Source organism: Nymphalis io, chromosome 24 (genome assembly GCF_905147045.1).
Source record: "Nymphalis io chromosome 24, ilAglIoxx1.1, whole genome shotgun sequence".
Classification (NCBI taxonomy): Eukaryota; Metazoa; Arthropoda; class Insecta; order Lepidoptera; family Nymphalidae; genus Nymphalis; species Nymphalis io.
This window is the reverse complement of record NC_065911.1, coordinates 2,919,118-2,927,437: the sequence shown is the minus strand read 5'-3', so window position 1 is coordinate 2,927,437 and position 8,320 is coordinate 2,919,118. Positions and strand designations below refer to the sequence as shown.

The following is an 8,320-nucleotide window of genomic DNA, read 5'->3' as shown; positions in this document are numbered from 1 at the left end:
GACAGTCGAGATGGTGACAACGTGCATATTAATCCAAGATTTTTTTAAATTTAATTATATGACTCATCCGGCAGGCGGACGAGTATATGGGCCATCTGATGGTAAGTAGTCACTAACGCCATAGACATGTAAGAAATGTTAAACATCGCTTACATCGCCAATGTGCCACCAATCTTGGGAACTAAAATGTTATGTACCTTGTGCCTGTCATTACACTGGCTCACTTACCATTCAAACCGGAACACAACAGTACCAAGTACTGCTGTTTTGCGGTAGAATATTTGATGAGTGGGTGGTACCTTCCCAGACGAGCTTGCACTAAGACCTGTCACCAGTCAAATCAAGGGTTCAAGCCCAGGTAAATGTATTTTCATGTGATTAATTTGTTTTTATAATTCACCTCGTGCTTATGAAGGAAAACATCGTGACGAAAACTGTGCCGGATTTAAATCCACCACATGCGTATCCATGAATATCAAACCGAATTGGGAGAGAGTGGTGGATGACCTCCTAATCTTCTTACAGAGGAGGCCTTAATACAACAACGGGACTTATACAGGCTGTTATTTTTTCTTACCTAGCTTCCGCCCACGGCTACTCTCGTGTATATAGGATATGTGTCAAGTATCCTATGTGTTAAGTCAGGGTATAAGCTATCTCTATTCCAAAAATCATTCCAATACGTTCAATAGTTTTTGCGTGAAATGGTAACCAAGATCCATCCACCCCCACAGACTTTCGCGTTTATATTATAAATACGATAAAGGTAGTGTTTAAAATTATTAAATATTTATTGATATTATTTAATTAATTACGCTTAGCAGGCCACAAAATATACCGCAAAAATCGATCGTGTAATGTCAGAAAGTGATACGACATTAACCATAATAATTATAATATTTCAATACTACATGATAAAAAAAAAAATATTTTAAGCATTATTATCTTTGGAGGAGAAGGTATAATAAATAAGCTCCAAACCTTCTCCTCAAAAGGGAGAGGAGGCCTTAGCCCAGCAGTGGGACATTAACAGGCTGTTACTGTACTGTTATCTTTGGAGAGAATAAATAAATTTATTATTATTTTAATAGATGCATCAGAATAGTATATATATAAGTCGGTTGTCAATATCTCAAGAGCGAGAGATGAAGCAAATTCTCATTAAATAACACTTCTGGCCCCAGAACACTTCTAATTCGATTGAACGACATTCTAACACGATCAGAAGATCAGACGCAGGACATATTATATGTACGTTACTTAATCTTCGCCCATTTATTTAGGGTCGACGTGTATTATAACACTGTAAGAAATAGGATTTGGTGTACTTACGGCCCACTGCGTCCGGTTGGCGCCAAAACTCATTTTAGTTTTGCTCGACTCGACTGGTTTCCCGTTTCGCTACGGACTATTGAGGTGCTATGTTTTTTATACATAAGAATTATTTACATTGAATTTCTTAATATATGCAAAATCAAATTAAATATATGTAATAGTATCCAAGTGCTGATTCTATTGACGGACGCTTAACGTATTAATAAAATCTTAAGATATTTCTTACGACGCCCACGAGATATGGCTTTATACTATATCGGAACGCTCCATACACAGATGATAGCCTAGTTACGAATAAATTGAAATAAAAACTATGAACATTATTCATTTAAAAAAAATATGCCTCAGGCATGGATAGAACTTACGACCTTAAGATTATGAGACTTACGCGCTGCCTGCTACGTCATAACCATAATAATATTATGGTTATGATCATGGTGATGATATACAGGACAAGAACAGGGCTTGAAAGTGTGTAAATATCATTTATTAAGGATTAAGATGTTTTATCATCCCCTTCAACAGCCTCAGTGGCGCAGTAGGCAGCGCGTAAGTCTCATAATCTTAAGGTCGTGAGTTCGATCCTCACCTGGGGCAGATTATTTTTAAATATGTGTAATGTTCTCTGCGCTGCTATAATATTATAGTTACATTAAAATAATTCTAGTTATGATTTTGTCGATATTATTAATTAGCATTTGTGATACAATTTCTCAAGGGTTGAAAAGTTTTATCTTCCTCTTCAAAGCCTCAATGTGTTTAACTATTATGTCTTCTGTTTTTGCTCGATGCACAAACCTGTTAAATTTTCTAAGTAATGGGGTATTATTGTACATGGTATTAGCAATAACCACATCATATTATCACCAGAATAACATCTTGTATACAGGACAAGAACAGGGCTTAAAAGTGTGTAAATATCATTTGTTAAGGATTAAGATATTTTATCATCCTTTTCAACAGCCTCAGTGGCGCAGTAGGCAGCGCGTAAGTCTCATAACCTTAAGGTCGTGAGTTCAATCATCACCTGGGGCAGCTTATTTTCTAAATTGTATAAGGTCCAGAGTTTTTATTTCAATATTCTCCCACAAACTAATTTTTATTTTATTTTCATCTGACCGAATTTCGGCCACGTCGACAAATCATAATAACTAGCTACCTGCGCAGGAGTTATAATTAAGCACAAGTGACTGCGGAAACAAAAATACATTATCTATTCAACTACTATTAATATGATAGTCTAATAAGACAGAAATCCAATATGACCGGAAAGAGAACAGGCGCAGGCGCAGAACCAAAAGATTTACGTGTTAAATGAGACACGGTCTAACTCAGCCAACACCGTGTAACTCTATGCGATTAATAAAATTACTAGACTAAAATACTCAATATTTTATTTATAGGATTGAATTTTAGCCCTCTTAATCTTCAGCCGACTAATTAATCACTAGACCAGCCGGGTAACACTTAATAATACATTAATTACATATTTATACATAAGAAGAATGTAACCATATGTAGGCGAGTTATTTTCTGTATATATATATTCATATATATAAAAGAGGAAGACAGCTGACATTTGAAATTAGGAACACAGTAAGAATGGAGAACAAGTACCCCCCCAAAACCTCCTTCAACTTAATTTATCCATTTAAATGTAATTATTTCTAGTTGCTTTAAAAAAATAGAGACGCAATATAATTTTATTTTTGTTTTATAAAATATATACATACTATATTTATATAAATCTACTTATTATAATTAATAAGCCATTATTTTTCTCAACTGAATATAAGATTCTCAGGAATATTTTTATCTTACATAAAATTTCATATAAGAAAATTATTTTTCTCTAACAAGACGTTGTTATCCGTATAACTCGTTTAAACTGGAATAAATATAAATTCTTAAAAAATACTAACTTCATATTTCTTTAGACATGAAAATATTATACGTTAAATTCGGAATTCGAAAAATGAACGTATTTTAAAAATGTATTATATAAACTTTTTGGTATATAACCTTTGTGGATATAATACTTTATGTATGCTTGTATAAAAGTTAATAATCATTTTTATCACCGCAAATTAAGCCTTAAGAGCGCTCTTAAGCCTATCAAAATTTCAGATTTCACGCGCGCGTCTCATTTTGGCGCGCGATATCGTTTCTATGCTTTTTAGTAAATATAATTAATTATCCAGTTTTGTCTCAATGACCTTATGGTATTACGAGTATTGTATAACGGCATGTGTTACAACCCAATAGAGATAGATGGCGCTTATTAAATCTGTCAGTTTCCTGAATCGCGCTGGTTAGATTCGCTACTGAATATATACAGTGTGAAAGTGATTAACTTATGGTGATCTAGTGTGAACAGAGGAAAGCTCTTCCTTAGTTTCATTTACCGTTTGATACCACGAAATTAATTCGGCGTAAACAAGTATAAATCAGAATGTAAGGAATAGAGATAGAGGACATTTCGTAATATTTTTAATAGACAATTTTTTATGCTTTTATATCAGAGACGACCCTTGAAAATATAATTAATTTTACATACTATATTTTATTTCAATAATTGAACTTGATTTACCCATACACAAACGAATAAAAGATAAGCAATGTTTCTTTATTTATAAACCTCTTAGGAATGTTTTTTTTAAATACTTCTAACCTAAACCCTTCAATTAAACATATATTACCTTCAAGTCAAGAGTAAATAGGCATCTTCTAGGCGAGCCTATGATTTATGAAAAACTCATAGTACATGATATAAAGAAAGATAAATTTATATGAGCAATTAAAATATAGGGAGTTATAATTTCAAGCAAAGAATTACACAATCTATAAATAATTACAAGGTTTTATTAATTTAAAATAGTTTTACAATTTAGCCACCTGATGGTAGTCACCATTGTTAATAGACATTGGTATTGTAAGAAACATTAACCATCCCTTACTACGCCCATTCGCCTCCATCCAGGGGAACTAAGATGTTTTGTATCCTGCGTATAGACGTTATACTAACTAAATCACCTTTAAAGCTTTACAACAATACCAAGTACTGCTGTTTGACGGTGGAATAAGTTATGATAATAAAGCCCTAACACCAAATACTTAATCACTGGTGGTAGAGTTTGTGCAAGCTCGTCTGGGTATGTACCACCCACTCATCAGATATTCTACCGCAAAGCAGCAGTACTTATTATTGTTGTGTTCCGGTTTGAAGGGTGAGTGAGCCAGTGTAATTACAGGCACAAGGGACATAAAATCTTAGTTCCCAAGGTTGGTGGCGCATTGGCTATGTAAGCAATGGTTGACATTTCTTACAATGCCAATGTCTAAGGGCGTTTGGTGACCACTTACCATCAGGTGGCCCATATGCTCGTCCGTCTTCCTATTTTATAAAAAAAAAATCGTTTACTTATGTGCATATAGTTAAAATATTTTTACTTAAATGTAGAAACTTGAGTATGTACGCTATATACCCTGTCTTCTAATTATTTCTCTATATGTCTTCATATCTCTCCGTTTTTTATTAGCTTTGTATTTATGACAAAATCTGAATAAGATTATACAATTTTCATAGCAGAGTCTTAATGAAGTTACTTACTACTCAATGATAGTATATACAACTTGTTTTCACTCGCGGCTTCGGCTGCTTGTTAGGGGAATGGGGTCGGGTATTAGAGAAAAAAAATACCTATATTCTTCTTTGGGGTTCAAGCTTGCTTCATACTAAAATTTATCAAGATCAAGTGATATAGCGGTAAAGGCGTAACGGACAGAGATACTTACGCATTTATAAGATTAGTATATATCATTTTTGTTTTTAGGCATATTAAAGATGACGTTTTTAAGCGGTTGTGTTGTTACGTAACGTTCAATAAATGCATAAAATAATGAAAAATGTTGCCAAGCCTAATGTAAATAGCTTTACTGGCAACACTTCGAACGCAATAAGCATAAACGAATGTGTTCTATCTGAGGCGGAGTTTTTTACATTGTGATTAATTTATAAATAATATTTGATGTTATAATGAAACATCTTTATACAACTAATTAGATTCTACAAGAGATTATAAAGACATTTAATTAAAAACTTTAAAAACGTTTTTTCAAAACTGAGTTACTCATAAACAAACAAAAGGGTATTATTAAGCAATCTATTAAATTAAATAACTGTTTTTTCTAACATAGTACTCAAATCTCATAAATAAAGATAGAAAATGATACAACAAAGCGTCTGTTACAGCGGCGCGTTGACACAGCAAAATTCATTTTTTAGGTCGGCTTTGTTTGGCAGGGGAATAGCTTCGGCACGTCGATTAGTCGGTCTGTGTGTCGTAACTTGTCTCTTGAAAATTTATATATTTGACGTTAAAAAACTATAAGAATTATGCAAGTTTCTTAAATTTTTAACGGTGGCTTTCATCCGTTGCTTACATTATATTCTTCGTTCGTTTGTATGTTTAGACGCTATAATGTAGTATGTTTTTTTTACCTTTTATGTATTTTTTCTTATTCGTATATCATATACATCTCTTAACATATTGGAGTTGAGATGGTCCAGTGGTTAGAACACATGAATCTTAACCGATGATTGCGGGTTCAAACCCAGGCCAGCACCACTGAATTAATGTCCTTAATTTATGTTTATTATTATTATTATTAGCGCCTCGTACACCGAGTACGAGGTTAAGAAAAATATCGTAAGCAACCAGCCCGCAGTGTGATGGAATAAATGCGAAACCTTATTTCAAAAGGACAAGAGTCTTTCGCCCAGCCGTGGAATATTTACTTTAATTATTTATTAGCGTCAAACGATTTACTCAATTATTTAATCTTCAATAACATTAAAGAAATATCAATGCGATGTCTTGAGAGGCTACTTCTTCACCCAAATACTAGACGGATTCTGGCGAGCAATACACCTAAATTACAGTGATGATAGGATTGCGTTAGCAAAAGTGACTCTTATTGAAGGGACAAACGCCTTGCATGCACAAACGCAAACACACACACCTTACACATACACTCAAACACATAACAATTAATATTTTCAATATCATTAACACATGTATACTAATTCTAACATATAGCTTTCCTATTAATCTCTATTAGTTATATAATGAAATGCAATATAAATTACTAAATACAAACGTAAAATTACTTATTTGTACTAAATAGTTTGTCGCTTCTCAGCTTGTACTGCAAAATAATCCATTTACGATGACGACACGAGACGAGCTATAAATACAATCTAATTTGTTTTGATTTTTCATATATAGTTTTTGTTAAAATTTAATCATATTTTTTATATTTGAATTTAAAATATATAATAATAATAATATACTGGGACATTATTCACACACGGCCGTCTGATCCCAAACTAAGCCGAGCTTGTACTATGGAAACCAGACAACTGATATACTACATATACTACTTTTCTTTTGTAAATATATACTTATATAGATAATTACCTCAAACTGCTTTAAACAATTAATTGTTATGTAACATTCGAATTAAATTTATTATGAAATATAGGAACTACTAGCAAACCTAAGTAAATAAAAAAAACACGCTTGAATTACCAGTACATAAATAAACTGTGTGTGCGTGCATGCAATTTGTAGGTATCAATTATGTCATCCATTATTTATCTTGTCAAACAATTATTTATAAATCATGTATTCTCAGAGTAATATATATAGATTATTTAGTCTATGACTGTTATATAGAAATAAAAAAAAGGATGAACGCCTCTACTCATAAAGATGGCATACAAGTGCTGTGATGTTTTGCTGTTAGCTTACAATAGCAATACATAGTATTGTTGTGTTCCGGTTTGAAGGGTAAGTGAGCTAGTGTAACTACAGGCACAAGGGTCATAACATCTTCGCTCCCAAGGTAGGTGTCGCATTATCGGTTTAAGAGATGGATAATATTTCTCACAATGCCAATGTGGTTGATGGTGAACATTTATCATCGTGCCAATCTTCCTACCTATAACAAAAAAAAACACGGTTGGTCCGTCTTCCTACCTCTCTGTATCGTTATCCGATGAGACTGCAATCTAACAAGACCGATTTCAGACACAAGACCAACGGCTTTACGTGCTTTACGACACTGGATTTCCACCGACTGGATTACCAAACATCAAACAGACAGACAAATAGAATTTCTTGACAGCAAAACTTTTTATTGGCCCATCCTGGGTTTGAATCTCGGAAACTGCAGTCTTATAAACCAACCATTAGAAGGACAAATCACTTCTACATAAGCCATTTCTTAATCCAATACACTACGAACTGTGGTATTCTAACTATAATTGATAACTAATATTATAAATAAGAAAGTGAGTTTGTTTGTTACACAACATTACTCAACCTATCGTGATGATATTTTGCATAACCATTGCAGCGGTAGAGGACGTAGGACTGGTCTAAGGTGTCTGTTAGATATCCTGTATGGTTTTGATTCTACAATAAGAATAAATTACAAACATATATTCGGCAGTGAAACGATGAAATTACCGAGAGTGATACATATTATTATCATAAGTTAATCTCATCCTGTTTGGTTTACATATGTTAATATTCTAAAAGAACTGTAACGAGCTTTTCTATGAATATTGTAACCTAATAATGAAATAGGCCGCGAATTTGTTTTTGAAATATATTGTATACAATCTTTTGGTTAATTTTGATTTTGTATCTTGATAATTAAAATAATTAAATATAACTTAGTTTTGATAGTTTTAAATCTAAATATTATATTGAATTATATATAAGTAATAAGACTTTTCGTATTATTAGAGTTTCATATAATATTTTTCTTATTAGCTTCGCGATGCGAGCTTATAGTGATTTCGACCTTCCTTAGTTATCTTATAGTCCATTGGTTTGAATACGTTGGTAGGTTAAGATACTAATGTTTGCGGGTTCAAATCCGGTTTGAAGAGTAAATGATTAATTTGCGTTTTTAA

General features: G+C 32.8%; 2 non-coding genes across 2 annotated transcripts; both read left to right on the top strand.

The window, feature by feature from the left end:
• Nucleotides 1-1,859: 1,859 nt before the first annotated feature.
• Nucleotides 1,860-1,932, top strand: Trnam-cau (transfer RNA methionine (anticodon CAU)). The gene has a single exon. It is a non-coding gene; the product is annotated as a tRNA-Met (tRNA).
• A 365-nt stretch (nucleotides 1,933-2,297) lies between these two features.
• On the top strand, nucleotides 2,298-2,370 carry Trnam-cau (transfer RNA methionine (anticodon CAU)). The gene has a single exon. It is a non-coding gene; the product is annotated as a tRNA-Met (tRNA).
• Nucleotides 2,371-8,320: the final 5,950 nt, after the last annotated feature.